At 43.2% G+C, this 23382-nt stretch overlaps 1 long non-coding RNA gene across 1 annotated transcript; it reads right to left on the bottom strand.

The window, feature by feature from the left end:
- Window positions 1-4180: 4180 nt before the first annotated feature.
- LOC116440990 lies at window positions 4181-23307 on the bottom strand. The gene is made up of 5 exons (XR_004238830.1): window positions 20771-23307; window positions 20565-20692; window positions 17480-17565; window positions 6476-6547; window positions 4181-6207 (listed from the first exon to the last, which is right to left on the bottom strand). It is a non-coding gene; the product is annotated as an uncharacterized LOC116440990 (long non-coding RNA).
- Between the last annotated feature and the right edge of the window lie 75 nt (window positions 23308-23382).

The raw sequence follows: 23382 nt of genomic DNA, 5'->3' as shown, positions 1-23382 counted from the left end.
AGGTGCCTCCTGCAGGCAAACCCCACAGCTTGAAAGCACTGCCTGGGAGGAGGACAGGATGGCATAGGATGTCAGGTTGCTATTGGCATGTTCTATAAAATATGTGTCTTTTTGACACATTTTGGGAGATAGTGCAACAGACATGCATATGCCATGCAGCACACTTCTGGGAGCATGGCAGCAATCCAGTGGAGTTACAGATTAAAACTAAAATGACATAAGATGTCTTTCAAAGAGTGTATCAGGCACTCAGATCAGGCCCTATAGACAAAATTAGTAAATAAAAAAAAATTCTGCAGATGTATTGTGATTTCTCTTGTATTAATAATGACCCGTATTTTATCTTGATCAGCAGATATTTCTTCTCAGATTAATTACATCCTCCCTGTGTTCTATGAGGAACTCTTAGATCCAAACTCCTGGAGGATGCATGCCAGCAGTTTTAGGGAACAGGTAGGAGAATGATGCAGTTATAGGGACATCTAGGCTATGCTTTCTTGCCCGCTGTCAGTTAGATTGACTTTATGTGCAGCATCTGAGCATTACTTTGTGGGCAAGATTAGTAAAAAAGGTAGTTGCAATTCTCTGCATATATATTGGGGGGGTGGGAGATGGAGGAGAGTCGAAATCCCAGCCACAATCCAGTCATTTATCAGAGCTGACCTTTCTCCACTAAGTGCTCCAGTCTTATCTGCCAATATCTGCCAGAGAGAGAAAACTGCATGGACAGCTCTCTGTATTCTTCCTCAAGGTGTGGTATGAATTCAAAGCACATCTGAAATCTGATAGAGAATCTGTGTAAGTATCCTGACAGCCATTCCAGCACTCTTTGATGTGCAAGAGTACTCTGTCAGCACGCTCCATTTCCTCACGCCTCTGACTTCCAGACATGCAAGTCTACAGTCCTAGGAGCATCCCAACAAGAGGGAAATGTATGTGTTACCTGTCTGCTATTAGAATTTTTTCCCATCCTCCAATTCTGCATTGCTATTGATTGATTGTGTGCTGGCTGGCTGACTCTAACACACAGCTTATTCACCACCTCTAATTGATTGCAAGTTCCTCATCCTTTGCCCAGTACTCCGAGCAGATTGCTATTGACATTTACTTATTTCGTAATACTATTTATTGCTATTTGTCTTCTCATCAGCTTTTCTCTTTCCCTCTTCTGTCCCTTTTTCTTCCCCTTTACCTCTGCTTCCAAACCTTTCTGTTTGCCCATGTCTCTCTTTTTCCTCCCGTTACTTTCCTACTCTACTACATCATGAACCTGTTTTTTTGCCGTGGTCTTGGTGGAACTTGTGCTTGCCACAGTCTCCTTTCTCACTGACACCTCTCTGTACCACAGACTCTCTGTCCTCTGTTCTGGGCCTCTCCTCATCCCCTGCTGCTCATGCCCTCAGCAGCTCCCAGGAGGAGACACAGATGGGCTGGCACTGAGCACAGCCCATGGGAATGTAGGGACCTGAGCCCACACCTGAGCAATATGCAGTCCTGAGCCCTTCTTCAGGGGCTGCTCAGATGTGCAAGCCATGGTGCACCAGATGAACAAGATGAGAGAACAGGCAAGAGTTAAAAGCAGGCTTTCCTACAGTGTAAGGAATAAGATAGCCAGTGTCTGTGCTTTGGAGTGGGAATATTTTCAATAACCCCTTTGCTCACCTACACCGTGGCTGCTAGCATAGGGACAAAAGTCCTGGTGGAAAAAAACCCTAAAAATGAGCAGACATCATCTGTTGGGTAGTGAGCCTCTTGCTGGTGTGTGTGAACAGTCTTCTACATGGCAATGGTGCATGTGTGTGACCTCAGGAGGTGACAGCCAGTGGGACTGTGGGCAGCAGCATGCTGGGAGATGCACACTGAGGGAGCTGTAAGCCTCCAGTATGCCCTGCTGCATTTGACACGAGCCCAAACAGAATGCAGCCCAGAAACAAGCACACCTGTCTTCAGCACTGCTCATCAGCATGCAGAAAGAGCTACATCTGCACAGCAGGGTACAGCTACCAAGAGCTGAAGCCCAAGAGAGGGATGCTGGGGACAGCATGTTCAGACATGACCCACAGCCTTATGCATTTCATGGATCAGCAGCAGGGAGGTTTGTGCATCTCCTCACCTGCCTTCCCACTCCCATATGTGCTTGGTAGCCACTGTATCCCCTTCCCAGGCGGTGGCTGTCACTGCAGCAATGCACTGCATGGATATTTGTTCACAGTCAGGAGGAAAGGGCGCAGGCAAAACTGGCCCCCAGTGCTCCCCTTTGGCTTGTGCCCAGTCCCAGTGACACTACAGAAATAAAAGGAAGGCTACCAGGGACACTCAGAATACTCTGAAAAAAAACCCAAACCAAGACAGAAAAAAGGGGCTCATTTTCGTAACTCCAAGCCTTGCACTCCTGTATGTCTTAGAAGGAATTATATTACTCTCCAGCCTTAAAAATAGTCTTGGATTTGGAAACCATCATAGTGCAGATCCTCCTTTACAGGAAAGTTGATAGCAAGGCGTGAAAAAAAGAAAAAAGAGCTGACAAGGATCTGGAATCAAAGGCAGGGAAGCACTTAGAGACATGATGACAAGAAGTGCTATACAGATGCCACATTGAACGGACTGACAGATTTCTATCTAAGCTGTTCCTCCTCCTGGTTGCATTCATCTCCCAGCACAGTGCTTCTTCATCCATACCACCCCTGTGACTGTGATGGCACTTTCAGGGAAGACCGTGTTTTGAGCAGAAGTGCACAGTCCTATCCACCTTCCATATTCATAGGGCCCTATCCAAAGCAGCAAGGCCAAGTCTTTGGTGCCCAACCTGTGCAGTGCAGCAAAGGGGCAGATGGCAGGTGGGGTGCCCCTAGCTCAAGTCCACGCATGTTTTACTCCTCCTTTTGACCCATGATAAAAATAGACCAGGTCAAGCTTCACTTCTCATGCAGAAGCTTAAAGATATCAGTTCATAGGCCTCAAGCAAATACCTGTGGGTGACCAACAAGACAGCTGAGAGTTTTCCTCTTGTGGTGGGAGCTGCACAAGCAAGGCAGTGCTTCAGTGTTGGGGAAGATGAAACAGGAAAACCTTGTAAATATGATTGCCTGACAAAAGATTTTGGGAATATGAAAACTACAGGCAACATCGAAATGAAAGCCACTTTTGAAATACCAGGTCTTAGTTACTGAACAACTAGAAAACAATGGTATGGCCACTGAAGTAATCCCCTCTTGATGAAACAATACCCTCTGCTTGCAAACAGGTCCAAGGGTCAGAGCAGACCCTACTAGCTCAGCAGAAGGGGTCCAAAGAGTAGTTTTTAGAAGTTAAGATGTAACACTCTATGGTAATATAAGAACTCTTATAGGCTGTATGTAAATGCTATAGGATTTGTATCTTGTATTAGATTGGTTAGTGACAATTAGAATATTCAGTACAGAAGATGATTTATTGTATTGTAACCAGGACTTCAGACACTTCTATTCATTCTCACTTCCATTCCTTACTCTTACTTCCATTCTATTGCTCTTGCTCTTGCTCTTACACACTCTCTCTCTCTCTCTCACCCACTTACTCTCTTGCTCTCTTGGGCCTGCTCAGAGCTGAGTCTGGCAGCTCTGAGCAGTGCCCCTATACCCACGCCTTTACAATAAACCAACTGTGTCCCAAGACCTGCCTATAGAGATCTCTCCGTCTACGTCCAGCCATCACGTAACCTACACTTCAGCCGTGAAAAAATTGAAGCTGTTCCTCCTGCCCAGCACACACCAGAAAAAGCACAAATGATCAGTGCTACTTTCAGCTCATTTGCTGGACAAATTACATCTGATGAAGAAATGGCACAGGTGGGGCTGTTGAAATGAAGGGTGTGCAGAAAGGAAAACTGTGAGAGACCCCCAGGCAGGTCTCCTCACACCTGTGAGCGGCAGGGGAAGAGCAAAGCCTCCCCACACCAATCCCCACATGTGCCCAGTGCTGGGGACTCCCAGCAGAGGAAAGGATGGCATGGTGGCTGATGGGCTGCTCAGGCCAGGCAGGTCACCCTGGTTTCAGTGGAGGGGCCACAGCGAGTGGCTGCTGGCTGGGGACCACTGCAGCTGGTGGGCACAGTGGACCCAGCAGGCACCAGTGCTCCTCTGAGGAATTTGGCAGTCACCCCACTGCAAGCAACCAGCAAAGCATCAAAAAGAAACCAAAAACTTATCTTTTAAATTGATCTCAGAAGATATAGCAACACAGATTTTGAAAGCAAAATCATAGTTCTGACAAATTAAAAATTATTGAAATTTGATTCATCATTCTTATTATCTAACTTTAGGTGGGAGAAGCAAAATTTTCCAGAGAGAAAAGCTATATGGTTGAGTTCAGGTGTGATACAAAGGCAGTTTAAAGTACCCCTCCTTTATCTTCATTTTTATCTTCTTTTAAATGAAAAAGAGCATTACTTTTTCTTTTTATTTTTTAAAATCAATTTGGTAGAATTTAGGCTTTGAGTAGGAAGAAGACATCTTCACCATAAACAAAAGATTGTGTGTCTTTGTATTTGATAGCTGTCTTCCAACAGGTAATTAGATTAAATAAATGCACCAGATACTCATTGAGAGTTAACAGTAAGAGAGCCAACAATTACATACAGGAAGATGTGACACAGTCGCTTTTGATGGTTTCCCCTGTGGTTTTTACTTCTCCTTTTGGCGAAAGTGAAGCAACTGTGATTTCTCTCATTTCCACTCTCTTCAGAAATTGTGAAAGTATCTGTCTTTCTTGTTATATCAGCATCTTCACTTTGCTGTTGATTCAGAAGCAAATCCAGTTGTACAAACAGATTAAGGCTAAAATGAAACACAGCTAGAAAACAGCATTTTTCTCAAACCAGTAGTTTATGCATAAAATCACCAAGTCACAGAATCACAGAACAGCTGAGGTTGCAAGGAACCTCTGTGAACCTCCTAGTTCCCCCCTCTGCTGCTCAAAGTAGATGACATATGGGGACCAAAAAAATAGGAGTGTGCTGTGCCTGGCACTTCAGTGAAATGAACGCAAAAATTTCTGTAAAATACTAGCACTTTCTTAGTGAATCTAATGAACAGTCATTGTTTAGATATTTTGGAATACAGGTGTCATCCAGAATTCATAAAGTGGGCCAGAAGCACTAATCTTCATCCCAGAAATTAGCAACAAAGATATAAAATCAAATGAATACTTGTATACTCGTGCCCCAAATTAGAAGTTTTTTGACATAACAGCACACCAATGAAAAAATACCGAGCAACTTTCCTTTAAGCAGAATGCAGAGCATTGCTTTTGTGCTTACAAGCCCCTGGGTGTGTGAAGCCACCTGTATTTTCATAGTTTCCTTAGCCACCAATTTATTTTACACATAGGAGATGTACACTCTTCATCAACATTTAGCTACAAGCAGCAAGCATGGTGATGTTTTTGAAAGAATATGCAAAGGCAGCTGCATCCAGTGTTTCTACACAGGGACACTTGGCAGCAGCACACTTATACTGGCTGATCTGTGTCCTGTTTTGAGCCACTGACTCTTTCCTGTGCTCCCTCTAGGCAACCAAGTCTCTAAACATTGGTTTAGATGCAAGATTTTTTATGCCCTAGTTCTAGCCACCTGAACTCTCTTGGATCTAGCTCCTCATGTCTACTTCTGAACTACATCACACTGTGGGAGCCACCAAACACACCTGTGCTTGTGCCCACACACGGCTGTGCCTGAGCAAGCAAGAGGCAGCTGTCCAAGATCATTTGCTTTAGAGACAAGCAGGCCACTGCAAGGCTCTCCCTCCTTACGGGTCTTTCTCACTTAATCCTGCAAATCCAGCAGCTCCAGATTTATCTTTCTTCAGGTTAAGATGCATTGAGGTTTTTGGTTCATGTTTTTCTTACAACTCAGTGGAAGATTTTCTTACCCTCTGTTTCTTGCCACCCCTCTGCCAGCTGTCACCATCCCCAGAGCAGAATCAGGACAACAGCCTCAGCCTCTATTTTAAGGGTGGACTGTCTTGGAGAATGATGCCTGAGACAATAATGCTCTAGATGTCTTCCCCATGCCCGCTGTTCCTGGCCCTGTGCTGCTCATTATTCAGGTCTGAGCTTCTGTGATTTCCAGTCAAGCAGTGGAAAGTAAAGCCTTGCAGATTTTGGTTTGCTCAAGACATCCCTTTGTGAATGGCAGCAGCGGAGGGACTGTTGCATGAGCAGTTCCAGCATCTGCATGATAAACAGGACAGCAGAAGCAGTTAGGAAGAAAATTTTAAGTCACACCAAGGTAAATGGCTAAACCAACCCCAAACATCTACGCAGTGATTTCACTGCCACGTCAGTGGGCATATGGACAGCCAGGAACACTGACTTCAAACACTGGCAGGTTTGGTTCTAATATAATTAATTTAGAAGTAATTACTACTGCCACACAAAGTGAGATGAGCCTCAATATTACATAGGAATTTAGTCAAATTAAAAAATAATCAGCTCTTACCTTATGTATTTGAAAAGGAATCAAAGAAGAGGGATGTCCTCTGTTTAGAAAGTGGGAGATTTTTGCCGAAACCTGTAAAGTTGTGATTGAAAATGTTAACCTTCTGTGTGCTGAAATAAAACTACCATCTGACAATTTGATTGTCTCAGGGACAATGATTAAAGCTTTCTTCTTAGAATTATGTTGCTGAATGGTTGAGTACTTAAACAGACAGCCTTCTTTGTGCTTTTGAAAATCATATTGGCAACCTTGAAAATCTAGTTGCTGCTTTTCCCTGCCTCTACCCTCAGAGATGTTCATAAATTGTTAAGAAGTTTGAAAATTTTATTTACCAGGAATTGTAGATAATCGATTATTTTCAGACTTTTAAACATACAATAGACTCTAAACCCCAACTTTATAAAATATTTTTTGAACAGCAAAGCCTTCCGTAGATTGACCTGCCATGTGCTCATATGCATGCATTTGATAGGCCTATTTTCACGCATCAGATTAGGGAATGTAAAAAGACCATGGCATTTCACAGCATAGAAGAATAGATGAAGGGGGAGAGGGGGGAGCAGGAATAATAAATTTCTGAAGATAGCTGAAGTCTGAGAACATATCAACTCTTTCAGGCTTCTGGATTCGGACAAAGTAAAACCTAGGTTTGCAGCCAATAAGGCAGATGGTGATCTGCTGGTCATCACATCTCTTGAACAGACTTTAGCTCCATTCAAGATGCCTAGTCACAGGCTGGTAGGAGTACTTTTTGGTGCTGTGACTTTTCTCTACCCAAGGCAGATGGTCATAGAGATTTTAGATTTTCCTTATTCTTTTTTGGGCCGGTTCTTCTTGCTTTCCAGAGTACCTGTCCAAAGTATTTTGACACATCTGGTATGAGGCCTATCTTGAAGTCATGTCAGTTACCAAAAACTAGGTCAACTCCCTAACTAACATCAACTTTTAAGAATTCTGCTTAAAAAAGTAATTTAAATATAGTCACTGTTCTGCTTCCCACAGTGCCTCCCTACTTCAATTATGTACAAAATTCACAGACAGAAGACCATTTTTGAGGAAACTGGCATGGTCTTATCTGGCTGAAAGGTCTTGAGATAACATTGTGTTCTCAACTGTTCTCTACCAGTGTAGAGAAAGTTCAGCATAAAAACAGAAGTCACTACTTAAAAAGGAACTATGATAAACATTCATCACCAAGCATTTGCCCATCAGAGATATTTAGAATGTTTATTCTAAAGGTAAGTTTCACTATGGTGATTTTTTTTCCCCAGAAACAGCTGATATACAATGTTTTACTAGCACTCAAATGGGCTCCAAGTCAAGCTGTTTGTCAACTGGAAATTTCATCTTGCAAAGGAAAAGTATTTTAAAGCTGCTCAGGAGTGAATTTCACATAAAGCAATAAGCTTTATATAGCAGATTTGCATTCCTTAAGCTCATCTTCCTGCTCTGGAAATCTGGACTTCACAGCTCTGTGTTGTTGAGAACAGAGAATGGTTGAAAAATATAGCAAATACTGTAGAAGTTTCTTCCATTATGTTATTTTCACTGGAGCTGCATTCATGGGAATGTCACCATCTCGCAATACCAGCAGCAGTAGAAAATATTATTTACATGAATCCACACATTTACATCATTCTTTCCTTGAATCCCATAGCAAGCCACCTTTTGTCTGAAGTCAGAGCAAACAGAAGAAAATAAACATTGTGCTGGTGAATGTGATTAACAAGGCATAAAACATTACAGCCATGGTGACTCTTAGATGGGAACAGAAGCATAAATGCCAACTAATTCTTTGTCTGTCCTGAAAACCAGGGCTAAATCATCCTGTTGGCAGAACTACTAGTGCTACAAGTACTCTTACGGGGAAACTGTCCCATGATGGAGTCTCTACAAGGCAGATTTCGTCATTTACCCACAATAAGAAGAGAAGAACAAACAGAAAACTGCTCAGAAACTGCCAGTGCTGAGAAGGGATGACTCTGCAGGCTGAAGATGTAGATTAACAGAGAGGGACCATCAGGAGCTATGACTCAGAGACAGTTTCAAAGCTGTGGTTCTTAGATTTGGGTGGAAGCCTTCCCCCAGAACTGCTTAAAAACTATTCTTATTTCTTTAGTCTCTGCCCTGCCACACTTTGTCATCTTTATCTCTGCCGATGCCTCCTTGGTCTACATGCTTTACTTTGCATCTCTTGCCTGGACTAATTCTTGTCCTACTGTCCCTCATTTTTAAGTCTTAACTTTTTATGTTTCTTCTTCCTCCACCCAAAGACTTGAGGATGGGGCATTTGATATGCCAGGAGCTCCTGACTAGGGCTGTTACAACAGTCAGAACAGAGGGAAGCCGAGGCTGATGGACAGCTGCTGCAGCTGATGGTCATAGCTATGTGAATTTCTACACCTGCCTGAGCTAAAATTCCCACAACAACACAGAGGGAACATGAGTACTGTGTAAGGACTCTCCTTCATCGACAGATAAAGTGGCACCAGAAGCGCTGCTCGTAAGAACAATCGGACTTTGGGTCACTCAGCTGTACTCCCTTACATTAAACCTGTGACAAACACTGGGGAGTAAAACAAATATTCATACATTTTTAGTTACATAGCCATATACACATGTGTTACAGCCAAGTATTAAAATTCTCATGCATCCATGATTTCACACTGACTTTGCACTGTATTTATATCACTACAAAAGAGGCTTTAAAAATTCACCAGATTTTCAGCAAGTGTAAATCAGTTTAGCTTCACTGCAGTGCATTGCCTTGACTTTGGTGAATTTAAATCAGACTTGAATCATTGAAAGTGCACTGACTTGTACCAGCTAAAAGTCTAAATTTAAGACACATAAAACAACTAATGCATTTATCTCTTTGCGTCAAAACAAGCTTGGGTGAAAGCAAGCCAATGAGTCTGTCTGTATACATACTACTTTCCACAGGACTGCCAAAAATCTTTTGTTTAGAAAATGTGGCTGACATGAAATTCTCCATGGGAATCAAAACACAAAACTGTTAAAATTGCCTCTCTGCTGCTAATTACCTCTTCCAGTTCTCATCCATATGACTAAGGTTTTGCTTATCTGATAGCTAGAGTCAGAGTACTATTATGTATTGGTAAAGGAATTATTTATATTGAACTTAGTAATGAAATAACTGGCTGATTTCTTTCTGTCTAAAAGACAGGTCAATTTGTATTTATTTTTCTTTTTTTTTCTTTAAAGCTGTGCAAGAAAATGCATTTATTTTTTAGGGAGCTACAAAGTAGAATTAAGCTGATACTCACTGCCACTATGTAGAAGGCAAATTGCCAACACTGCTGACATAAATGAGTACATAATCTGAGTAACCCTTAAAACTCTCTGCAATCTATTCTGGCTTCCACGCTGGCATTGTGGACTTTGCTCTAGCTCCTCTACCAGACATTTTCCAGCAAGACCTCTCAGGCATAGTCTGAACTTCTAGGATCTCATCTCTGCTTGGTGCTTAAATCTGAGGTTTTTTACTTTGATCGTAACACAAGTTTTACTGTGTAAGTCACAACAGTGTGGGGGAGTCCTGCCTTCGAACGTGGAGCTTTTGCTGCTGAGATTCAAACACACTTTCACTGACCGCCCTCTGTAACAAAACTCTTCACCTGCAAGTAGCACACCCCAGGAACAGATTGTGAGTGGGGAGGTCCTCAAGCAGTCCTTTTTGGGAGAATTTTACAAGGCAAGTAGTATGCTGGGGCTGCTGCTGCTGCTGAATATGGAAAAGGCACTTGCACTTCCCCCCTACCCTCTCCACAGGCATGGAAACTATTTGGATCAGCACTTGCCTAGGTCCCTGGACATATCTAGGGTACTTGACAGGTATTTAGCCCAGGGTGGTGTCCATGGGCTCTGCCCAGGGACAGCTAAGAATAGCTGTGTTTACTAACACCTCTCACAAAGGACAGCCAAGAGCAGCAAGACAGGTAGTAGGGGGGGAATGGATAGGAGGAGTCAGGAGATTGCTTCCTCTTTCTGCTTCATTGAGTCACTCAGCATCTGCTTCCTTCACTTTACAGTGGGAGTTTCTAAGTTCACTCCCAGTTTTGATAGCTGGATGGAAAGAGGTGATGTACACTATGATTAATTTTCATAAGCAGCTATTAGGCTTGCTCATGGTTTTGAAAAACTCTGTCAAAGAGAAAATCAGACTGAGATCATGATCTGACTCCTTCCCCAGCTCTGTAAAGACTCAGTAGTCAGTGGACACCAAACCTTCTCATGTGCCAGGTTTATACCCCACTCTGACATATGTCAGTTTCAACAATGCAGTCAGACTCACCGGTTGGGCATGTCAGAGAAGAGTAGTATTCCCACAAGGGAACTTGTTTGCCTGACTTAGATATTCAAATTTTATCAGACATGATCAGGATCTCCCTCTGCAGTAGGTGAATTTCCTTCTGTTCTGTATAAGGAGTAGCACAGGCATTTGTTCAGGAACATGACATCATTAGGTACTTCAGTGCAGGAACAAGATGAGTGCCAAAGCAAGGTAGATTGGGGCACAGCGGTGAAAATGTCAAGCAATGGAGGATCCACCACAGCATGACATGAGAGCCTGGAACATGCATCTGTGTCTCCTCTTCTTCCTCATTGTTCACATATGTGTGTGCCATGCTCATCCTCTAAGAAAACATAGTATAATAAATGTGGTGGATTGATCAACCCTAGTTTTTACCCAGGAAGGGCCAAGCATTCTCTCCCCAGGAAGGGCCAAGGACAGGATATTTGCTGTGGCTGACATTACTCTGAGGGACTGGGTGTCTCTCAGCTCCCAGGGATGCGGTAACAATGAGCTTGGAGCACATAATCTGCCCCCCTGCCCTGCACCAGGCTCTGCCCACTGCAGCCCCATGGGGGCCAGAGACAGACACACCATGAACAGCAGAAACAGTGACTGAAACACTTTGCTCCAGGGTGTGGGACTTTCCACACATACGGTGTGGGGTCTGGCACAGGATGAGACTTGAGGTGTGTGATATGGAAAGGATTTCCTACTGCTGCTTCTAAATTAAGGAAGAGAATAATTTCCAGGGGTTGACTCTGAACAGCAAGGAGAGGATCTTGTCCTGAAGTGCCCTCTGTGAGTGAGAGCCTCTCTTTAACAACAGAGAGGTTGAAGTGAGTGTGGCTTTCCCTTAGTAAAGATAGCCTCTGTGAGCATCTTGTTATCAGCTGGATAAGTCTTTGAACATTCTAATTAAGGTCTGACTTCATCTAAATGTCTGTAGTCAGGAAAGATATGTAAGCATAGGCATAACTGGGCATGAGCTGAGTTGTATTTGTCAAAAAGAGGAATTCAGCAAATATATAACTGTCTTCTAGAATGGGCAGGGCTAGGCAAAGAAATGCAAGTAAAAGAAAATGGGAGGGAGGGAGGGAGGGAGGGAGGGAGGGAGGGAGGGAGGGAGGGAGGGAGGGAGGGAGGGAGGGAGGGAGGGAGGGAGGGAGGGAGGGAGGGAGGGAGGGAGGGAGGGAGGGAGGGAGGGAGGGAGGGAGGAAGGAAGGAAGGAAGGAAGGAAGGAAGGAAGGAAGGAAGGAAGGAAGGAAGGAAGGAAGGAAGGAAGGAAGGAAGGAAGGAAGGAAGGAAGGAAGGAAGGAAGGAAGGAAGGAAGGAAGGAAGGAAGGAAGGAAGGAAGGAAGGAAGGAAGGAAGGAAGGAAGGAAGGAAGGAAGGAAGGAAGGAAGGAAGGAAGGAAGGAAGGAAGGAAGGAAGGAAGGAAGGAAGGAAGGAAGGAAGGAAGGAAGGAAGGAAGGAAGGAAGGAAGGAAGGAAGGAAGGAAGGAAGGAAGGAAGGAAGGAAGGAAGGAAGGAAGGAAGGAAGGAAGGAAGGAAGGAAGGAAGGAAGGAAGGAAGGAAGGAAGGAAGGAAGGAAGGAAGGAAGGAAGGAAGGAAGGAAGGAAGGAAGGAAGGAAGGAAGGAAGGAAGGAAGGAAGGAAGGAAGGAAGGAAGGAAGGAAGGAAGGAAGGAAGGAAGGAAGGAAGGAAGGAAGGAAGGAAGGAAGGAAGGAAGGAAGGAAGGAAGGAAGGAAGGAAGGAAGGAAGGAAGGAAGGAAGGAAGGAAGGAAGGAAGGAAGGAAGGAAGGAAGGAAGGAAGGAAGGAAGGAAGGAAGGAAGGAAGGAAGGAAGGAAGGAAGGAAGGAAGGAAGGAAACAGAACAGAAAAAGTGGAAAAGGTAGAGTGGGAAGAGGAACTTTCTTCTAAAATGGACAAGGTTTTCTTTTACTCTACCCTCATCCTTTCCCTGTGTATCTATTACAGGTCCAGTGCTGCTTTTGTTTTATCACTGAGCATTAAGTGTGCCAAATCCCTTTGCAGAGTCTTGAACCACAAATGAGCCTCAATTTTGATTTTGCTACAGTCACTAGCAAATCCATTTATATCAAGGGCTAAAGATCATGGTGGCTTTGCTTGAAAAACATTACATCAGTAGCAAGAAGGTGATTATAACGTGTTAGGCTCGGTTCTTAACTACTTAATTCAGTTTGGGTCTGGTGTAATTTTATTTTTCCACCACTGGTGTGGAACCTAGAATAACCCTTTTAAATCTCCTGTACAGTTAATCCAACAGGCTGCTGTAAGGATATCAGAGCAAGGCTGGGCAGTTGCAGTCACTTTAAGATGTTTCTTAAGGGAAATAATTATATTTAAAAGGAATAATACTTTCTGAAGACTTTTTTTTTTTCTCTGCTCAGTCTAATGGAGCCCCTTGAGCTCAAGACATTATTTGTATATGACAGTACAAAATGGATATTTTATTTTAAATCTGTTTCAATTTCTTACCCTTGCTGAAATGCTAAAGGCTGTAACACTGATATATCTGCTTTCCAGGGACAAATGCAAGTAAGCAGGCCTTTAGAACATTTTGTAAATATTTCTGAAAGCACATTTAATATCCCTACATAATTTTTCTCCTTCTTGAAGTGTATGTGCTGTAGCTTGTTCTGAGACAGAAACCCCCAAAGTGGCCACTGAGCAATGCTGTGGATCACAGGAATTTTCAACAATGTCCTCTCTGACCTGCACTATTGTGTTTAACAATAACAGAACAGCCTATAATCCTTAACAATAGGAGAGTTATCATATATATACACACAGTCTGCAGAGCCATTGCAAACAGTATAGGATTCACTGCAAACAACCACCACTGCTTTCCTCAAGGATGTTTTAGCATTTTCTCCATAAGCTACCCACCAGATCATTAGGACTGAACTTTAGAACATCCCTGATGTACACATCACTTCTTGGCTTAAAAGCTTGACATGGGAAAAAAACCCCAACATTATAGATATTTATTTCCATTTAGAGAGATTTGTGAGTGATTAGAAGCTTCTTTGCACTTTCAGACATCAAAAGCCTGGTTTTAAGGAATGAAATTAGTTGTATTACTGCAGACAGAATTTATTTCTCCTTAAGATATTTTATGTTTTTTAAAAAGACATATGGCTAGAAAGAATGCTACTGTGCACATGAAGGAATGTTGTCTTAATATGCACTTCTTAAAATTAATTTCGTAATGCTTTGCACTCTCAAATGAAACAATACAATACTGGAAGTTCAGGAAGAGCTTGATAGGAGAAGTACAGCCTGATATATGCAGAGTTAACCTTCATGCCAGGAGGCCCTCGAGAACTCGGTCTGTGCTCCAACTCCTACAGCCAAAAATACAAACTGTTGTTCTGCTGGATATCTCCTTTCTGAAAAGTTCAGATATGCTTGCAAGTGCAGTGAACAGCCTTAGTGCTTACTTCCAAACTAGAAAAAGTGTGTTACACTGAGAGAGAGGGTTGTCTGTTTAGCTCGTTAAAAAGAAGATAAATTGATATCTCTTTAAACCAGCAGGTAAGATATGAGTGTCTTAAAATAGAGAAAATAGAATGTACCAAAGGGCTATTCAACAAAACAGAGAAGCGTGACAAGTACTAGTGCCTGGAAGCTGGATTTGGGCACATTGGATACGACACATCTCTCAGCAGCAAGGATGATTAATGGCTGGAACAAACCCCATGAGGTTCTTTATCCTCTGTCTCTTGCCATCTTCAGTTCAAGGCGTTATGAAAGATGGGACTTCACCAAATGTAAGTCACTGAATTACTCTAAAGACCAGCTGAATTAAATTCTACAGTTTGCATTAAACAAGCCAGAACAAATCTCCTGCTCATTCTCCCTCATAGAGATGAGTTTTTCCATTGCTTCCTCTGCACAGGGGCACTTGTGCCACAGTCCATGCTCGCAGCAGAGCATTTTATATTATGTCTCCCTTGCAGATGAAGCTTACTTAGTCCATTGTAAATCAAAATTTATAGTGAGAAGGAGCTGTAATCTCATCATACTGCCTTCTCACAAGATGGTGTCAGATAAAGGTCAATAACTGCATGGAAATCCAGCATAGGCTTGAGGCTTCAAAACACCCTACTCATGCTGAACTGCCCATGTCTTGGGATGACTACACTGCCCTAGCTGTAAAATGCAGCACACTCTGGCCTCAGAGGGGTCTACCAGACTGACCCCTTGGCTCAGCATCATGCTCAGTGAGGTTTGCAGAGCTCCCTGCTGCCACAGCATCCTTGCTAGCAACAGGCAAAGTGGCCAGTGCAGCCCCACGGGAACACATGGCAGTGAGCACAGCATCGCTGGGCCCAGAGCAGCTGGTCACTATGCTCTGGGGCCAGGGCTGAGCAGGGAGAGCCCCTGGAAGGGAAAACCCACAGCTTGGCAGCATGCCTCAGCTTCAGAGCAGTGCCTCCAGACACTGGTGATTTGTCACACTAAGCAGTTACATCCATCTGCCATAACCATGTCAGGTGAAGCAATTTTGCAGAGCCTTTCTGTTGAATTCCCATATTCGGATAGGTGCTGTTGGGAGGCAAAGGACATACTTTTCAAGCCTTGTGGTCTAAATTTGTAAATGAAGACTTGAAGGTGCCTTTGATGACTGGGAATTTATGACATTTTGAAAAACAGGTCATTAATTTAGGTGCCTATTTCTGTGCATGTGTTTCTAACTTTAGTCAGAAAGCAAGAAAGTGATGATCTTCCCATCTTGAAATGTAGAAGTAATGTAATTCAGGAGATTCTTCACTCACAGAGCTGTACTCCTCCATAATCTTTGTCTACAATCACCTTTGAATTCTTGGTTTCTCATTTGATTGGCCTGTAGGGTTGGATCTGAATAAACTTCCTTGGGCCATATACCATGGAAACAGTACTTTGTTCATATCATATCTACTTCAAACTAGTTATGGTTTGGTTTTCTTTTTTGTCTGTAACATCTAAATACACTTTTACAACGTGAAAACAATGTAGGGACAAATTTTTCACTTAGAAAAACTGCATTTGGGAAAGTTTGTCTGGGAGGTGTTGACCCTGAAGGTGCTTAGAAGGTAGAGTATGCTGTCTTTAGGATTTGCTTAAGCAAATAGATTCCACAGTGCCTTGCTGGATAACACTAAGGACACTCTTACACATTTCTTAACTGACCTATGAAGGTCATTAACAGCAAGGTGTAGCTGCTATTGTGCCAGCCTGACTGTACCGGCCAGGAGATGGTCTGCTTTTTCCATTCCCTGTTATCGTACAAAATTGTACTCATGGGAGAGAGAGCCAAGGATACAAAATGCTGATGATTATTGTACCAGGGGTCTGGTAGTCCCACTTGCTTCCCAGCAAGCTTTAATATTTATCCCATGGTGATGCAACCTTCCCCTGCTGTTTTGAGCTGTGCTAACTGCTGTACATGTGCACAAAAAATTGGTCCCTGCCTCACTCAAACCAATATGCAAATCCCAGCACATACTGAAACACAGTAAGGAGTAAAGGAATATAATGACTCAACAGAAAGGGGAAAGATGTGGAAAACAGGGTAAAAATGTGAGATTTGTGGTTAACATAGCAAACAGAGGTCACAGCACACCAAATGCCTTATCCATATGCTAGTACTTGACAAGCTTCACAACTGCAGTGAATTTAGAAAGGTCTGAAGGAAGCACCTTTGTGATTTTGCTTAGGTGTCTTCCCACAATAAAGGAGTGGCATGGCATAAAGGTGAAGCTGTCTGACCAAAAAAAAAGCATTAAAAAAACAAACACAACCTGGTATTAAAGGTTGATCTCAGAGTAGACTTAGAGCTCCATTATTTCAAAGTGTAATTATTGAATATTCCTGTGCTGGCAGATGCTGTATTGAGCACAGACATCACAGAGAACTGTCAAGGAGGTGATACAGAAAAGAATTTCACATAGACAAGTTTAGCGACCTGAAAAGGACACAATTTAAAATGCAGCCCAGGTAGCTCTATTTCTGCAATGTAAATCTACTGCTGAATATGCCCCCCATGGCTATTTCCTTTTTTACCCAGTTGGGCAGGGCTGAGCTGTGACATCTGTAAATTGAAACCCAGGTCCTTCATTTAATTTGAGACATTTGCTTTAACACAGATGGAGAGACTCATCTTTGTGTAAATGGGATGACCAATACAGTTGTACCATACGTGATAGAAAAATGGCATAATTGGCTAAAGCAGTGGAGGGCTTGGAGGTGAAGCCTATGCCAAAACAACAGGCTAAAGCTCTGAGGAAGGTGAGGGATGGCAGCATTACCCTCAAGGGAGGATTCATCTCACTTCTATGTAGCCTTCTAAAATTATGGTTCAATCCCATCACAAGATATGTGACAATTGCTCTCTCCATTACCTATAGAGGAGTCTATACTTACCCTGTTGTTGTAACTTCTAGGTAATTTAGGTTAGCTACTGTAAATCCCACTGCAGGTTCCTGCAGAGGAGTTCCCTGGTGCTTTCTGTTACTTTTCCTTTGTACATACAAACCCCACTTCTATTCCATACTTGTTCAGGATGAAGACCTCAAAAATGCAGAAGCATTACTAAGGAAAACTTGTAGAGGGAAAGATTGACTTTTTTCTTTTGCTGAACAGGCACTTTCATTTCACAGATTTACATCAATGTTTTCACTTACATGCTTCCTGAAGTATTTGTTTTGAGGCTGAAGCTCTCCATATACAGAACTCATGCATGTTATATGAGTTAAAAGAACAGCAATTGCTGGAACAAAGAAATGAATATCCATTACATTTTCAGCCCACTGGATATTTCTACACGTAAATCCTTTTGGTGCTTTTGGACTGGTTCTAAAAAAGTGAAATAAAAACAAAAAAGCCAAGAGCATGCTAACCCAGTTTGCTCCCAATTCTAACAAGAACTGCTCAGATGTGGCCAAACGACTTCTGCTAATAAGTGAAATGTACGTACGAGTTATAGTCATCGTGTCAGTGTGAAGGAAGACTAAAAATAATGCTCTTTTCATTTTCTATACAATGTATGCTTTGAAAGGTGTTATTTTTTCAGTCAAGTAATTATAGGGTAGAGAGAATGTGTGGCCAATGGCAAGAGGTTAATTACATGACCAAACACCCACTACATCTTGCTCAAAGAGCCCTGAAATGATTACACATTGTTGTAACTTATAGGCTAGTCTGGACTGCTGGTTGGAGGGCTACCCTCAGCTTAAAAGAAATGCGTAACTTCTACCTAAGAATCTTTACCATCTTTAAAAATAATGCTGTATACCACAGAGAGATTAGCTAAATTTCTGGCGACAGGAGATGTCAGTTTATTTACACGGTCCACCTGAGAATTTTACATGGACTCTATTTTTCCTTTCCCTTCTTATGGTTAGCCAATTTCTCATCTTCTTTCACAACACAGCAGTTGGCAAGAAAATACTTTAGAGATCTGTAATTAAAAATGAAAACTATCAGAAAGCTTTTTTAATACCTGCAGCAGCTCTGAACTTCGCTTTAACTGATTTTATTTTAGATTATATTGGATAAGGCCAGGAGAGATCATCTGATCATCTAATGTGTATACCAGTCACTAGATTTCTCCTCAATGCTTCTGCTTTGAGAAAAGCACTCCCTGGATGTAAAGGGTTTTCAAGAAAAATATTCAGTATTTATCTGAAAATGAATCCAGCAGATATCACAGTATTAGGATAACACTGACTGCTAACCTCTTACTGGGACCCAGCTCTGTTCCCATGTGCTTTTGATTTACAGGAGCTGTTCACCTGAGGACAAACACACAACTTGCTGAAGTCAACCTGGATGCTCCTATGCTACAAGACAGTCAAGACAGTCTAACTCTCATCCACCGTGTTGAACACGGATCACAGCACAGTTCAATAAAGACAGGACAAAGGCTGTCTGTGCTCTGAACCTACAAACACAGGTATGCTGGAGCACCCCATCCAGGCAGAGGACCCTGCCTTGAAGCCAGATGCACAAGAAGAGCTTCCAGGCTCTTTCTCTACTGCTAAATGGTCCCCTGGGCCATTTCAGCATCCAGATCCACTCCTTCATGCACAACTATCTGTAAGTGAAATGGTTAGCAAAGTCTGGCTGTGAAATCAATAGCTCATAGACAACTCCCAGGCATGGACTAGGAAAGAGCATGTGCTGGTGACCACTCCAGCAGGCAATTTACACGCAGTCACTCTGTTTTAGAGCTAAATCAATTTTAAACCATGGAGGTGGTCAGGCTAGGTCAGTTGGCTGTAGGGCTAGTGAAAGGTCCTTACATTGCCTATTTTATTAGTACAAATATAACTTGAGAGGTTTCAACCCAAGAACTGTTTACTAATAAATTACTTTGAAATGTTATCTATACATAATAAAAATGAAGCATCTTCCTTAAGGGAAGTTTCTTGACAGTTTTTGTAATTCATCCATGTATAAATCAAAAAGTAAGATACATTTATTAAGATAGCTGCCATTTCATACAGTTCTGTGCTTCTCTCTCCCTAAAAATAGAGCGAGGATAATTGTACTGAAAAACCTGAAGATTTCCAAAACCCAATTACATAACTTGCCACACTTCCTCTGTTTTCCCCTCCTGTATTTCAAAGAGGTCAAGGTTATTAAATATAGGCTTCTGCCTTCATACAGTAAGAAAAGCAGGAACTAAACACATAGTAAAGATTTTTCATGTAATGTGAACTTGCTCACGTAGCCTACATATACTACGTTTACCAACTGAGCTTTGAAATTGATACTTCGATGTACACAGTGTGTGCAATTCTTGAAGGTGAGATAATGGTGCATTAAAAAACTTCTTTTCTCTCCCTGATTTGTATGTGCTTATAGTGTCCAAAGCTGCAATCCTTATTCTGAATAATTTATTTTCCTCAGTGGGTGTGTCGTCTATGTAGAGACCACAGTTTGATGACCCAGGTTTGTTAATGTTGCTCAAGCATAAGGTTTTGCACTGCATTATGGAAAATTACAGCTCTGGTACCTCTGCTCTCAAAACACGTGCACACTTGGGAAGCCGTGAGAAGGGTTACTTTAATAATTTTAGTCTTACATATGGATTTATAACTTTCAGTAGTGTGCTGACTTACACAGCGTGGCACTATACATCAGATGCATGCTGCCTCAGAAAATTAATGCTGCATTCTGGCAACCATATGGGCAGCTGGCGAGCAGCCAGGAGACCAGCAGAGCATGACCCTACCTTCATGCAAACCTTCCCTATGCAAGAGAACTGTTTGCATGGACTGCACTAGCCAAGGAGCAGAAATAAAGGGATCCTGTACGTGGCTGCTGCTCATAACCATCAGATCCCGCAGGGACCGATGTATGCCAATGTGATTAATGAGAGGAGCTGCACAGACAGCAGACAGAGCCTTGTGGCAGGTAATCACATGGGCACTTGTGCCTTCTTGATGTCCAGGGAATGAAGAGGCTTGTAAAGGCTTCCTTGTGTATCTATGTTTCTTTATGGATCTCTTCTAGTTGGTGCTCTCACCTGTGACAAAATTTAGCTTGCAAGCTCTGCAGGGAAGGGCATTTATCTTATTTGTTCTGTAAAATACGTATTACACATTGAGTGCTGAACAAACAATCAGAATAATGGCTTACAGTAGCTTAGTTATCTTTAGCACCTTAAAAAGAACACTGTTCAGCAAGAAAAGAAATTAAAAAAAAATTACCATCACTTGCAAGGAAAGCAGTTTTTGTTTCTCGTTCTTTTGCTTCACTTACCCTATTATTTCTTATCAAGCATGTGATCTTCTAAAGACTTAAATCTAACTCTGACACCAGCTTCAGTGGGAATACCTGTAGGAATGATGGCCTGAACTGGAAACTCCTCAAATGGGATTGTCTTCTCACTGTGTAAATGATAAAAATCTCACAAAGAATACAGAGGAAAATTTAATTTAATGGTTTCAAGTAACTTTATGCATTACCTTAAATGGAAGGTGCCTTGATGATAGTCAAACACAATCCTGTTTATAATGCATTTTATGTGTATAATGCTTTCCATTTATAAATATCTCTAAATTTTTTTACATCTGTTCACAGGAATCATGTCACTCTCCAGGCTTTACAGCAGCTCTTTTACTTCTCATTGCAATGGCCCTGTGAAAAAAAATAGGGATTGCAAGTGAAACAGCACACATCTTCCACTGTAAACTAGCTGGTACACTGTAATTTCATGCTTTAGTTCCCTGCACACTAGCTTTTTCAAGGAAATCAGGGCTTATGTTTTACCTTCCACAGTACAATCTCTATATGCTGGTCCTGCTGGTTCAGTCAGACATCTAAATTCTTGTCTACGCTAGTATTTTTCTTAAATCCTGATTCTGTACTAAAGATGCTGTCATTTGACTGTTGATAGCAACAACTTGTTCAGCAGGCACAAGCAGGCCTAGTTTCTTTCAGTGCTGCTTCAGCACTGTCCAGCTCATGGAAGAATTAAACAGCAGCATAGTTGCTGCTGGTATCTGACCATCAGTAGCATTTCCATTGCTCCTGCCACACAGAAATACATTGTAGTCTCTGGGGATTTCTGAGAAGTGACATCTATACACTATTAGCCTGCTCCAGTTCTGCTCCGTTTGAGGGATTTGTTTGTATCCAGGCTGGAGTCTAGCGATGGTTTAGAAAAGCTGACTAGACACAGCTAAAGTAGAAATAAATAAATTCTCAGCTGATTATATACACCATGTGGGTCCAGCACAGTGATAATTTTATTCCTGGTGCTCCCTGGCATTTGAAAACCCAGGCATGCCAGCAATGCTAAATCAACTACTTTCAGTAGCCAGTTTTCCCAGAGCCAGCAAAGTATTGATCTATGCACACCCTGTACTCAAGTCTCCTTTCAAATCCTGAAGTACTACAGCCACTGTTTCTCACCCTGTGAATTGAACCTACCCATTTCACCAATATCCAGAGAGAACCAAGCACACAAACCAGTACAACATTCTGCAAATGTCATCTGTGACAGAGCACGCAGATATCTGCCTTGGGTAGTGAGCTATCACATCACAGATTTTACGTGGTTTCTGGCAGGCACTGCAAAATATCCAATGGTATCTGGTAGCACACTCTGGATTTGGAAAAAAAAATCAGCCTATTTCCCCCCCTCCTTTTATGTAGGAAGAGTTACGTTTGATTTTTCCTTTTCTCTACACTTTACATCTAAAAGGAGTATAGCATACCTTTAGTATGATAGCACTACAAGAACTCAAGGTTTTATGTCCCCCCACCACCCCCCAGCTAAGTTCTCCAAGAGCTCTCAGAAAGGCTTTCAACACCTCCCAAAGTTTGGGACCCAAGAAATAGGATCCCTTCCGTCCTTGGAGCTGTAAAGCCTGAATATGGCACAGTTACACATGTAGGGCAAAAGTATAACTGACCTTCACCTGCAAAACCACAACTTCTGGTAGTTATACAGGTGCTATACTACTGGATAAAAACAATAATTTAATTGCTTAATGTAGACAAGGCCTCTGAGGAATCTCTTTCTTTAAATAACCCAGCCAAACCAAAGCTTCATCAGCAAAACTCACTCCTCTGAACTCCCTCACCGGAGAGCAACTTGAAATTCTTTTCCAGATACGCTAAAAGGGAACAGTATTTCCCCCTTTTTAACCACCCGAAGAATCCAAAAAGCTACACACTTGGACAACCGAGTTCAAAGAGGATTGTTCAAGTACTAAGTTTCAGAGGATGCCCAGTGCACAACAAATATGACCGCTGAAGTATCAGGATGTATTACTTACTTCTGCGGGTTAAGAAACAAAGCCAAATCCCCAGAGCTGGACTGAATTCCTACGTCTATACAACGGCCGATGCCTCTTAGGGCCAAGTGACACGTTTTGTGAGAAACCACAGAAATATGACGTGCCTAAAGTCCATTAAAAGGTATCTGATACTTTTAACTTCTTATCAGGTTTATCTCAAGCTGGGGAAATTTCTGTCAATGCAGCCTTTTTAGACAATTCCTTTCACGCGGCGCTCCCATAACCATTATCAAACGCAGCAGCGCCCGGGGCAGCAGCGGAGCGTCGCTCCCCTGGCTGTGCCGGGAAACGCCGAGGCACCGCGGCGACCTGGGGGCCGCAGGGCGAGGGGGCGGCCTTGACCTGGAGCCACCCCCCGGGCTGTGCGCCCTGACCTTCGCCCGCGGGCAGGGAGGGCTGGGAAGCGGCGACATTCCCTCCTGCCCGCCCGCCTTAGCGCGGGGAAGCCGCGGCGGGGCCGCGCCGGGATCCGCCCGCAGGGTCTTTGTTCCCGCGGCGGCGGCGGCGGCGGCTCTTTGTTGGTGCCAGAGCCCGACCGCGGGTCCCGCGCGGCGGCACCCGGCGCTCCCGCCGCTTCTCCCGCAGGGCCTCTTGCCGACATCGCGCTCCCTCCGGGCCGCGCTGCCCCCACGGCCGCGTGTCCCCGGCCGCCGTGCGGGGACTCCCACTGCACCTGGCCGCGCCGAGCCCCGCCCCGGCCACCGCCGAGCCCCGGCCGCCTCCCCCCGCCGGCGGGCGGACACAGGCGGCAATCTCCGGAGGCGCGCGGCCGC

This window comes from Corvus moneduloides, chromosome 3 (assembly GCF_009650955.1).
Source record: "Corvus moneduloides isolate bCorMon1 chromosome 3, bCorMon1.pri, whole genome shotgun sequence".
NCBI classification, from domain to species: Eukaryota; Metazoa; Chordata; class Aves; order Passeriformes; family Corvidae; genus Corvus; species Corvus moneduloides.
Note: the sequence above shows the minus strand (reverse complement) of the source record. Positions and strands in the feature narration are given on the sequence as shown.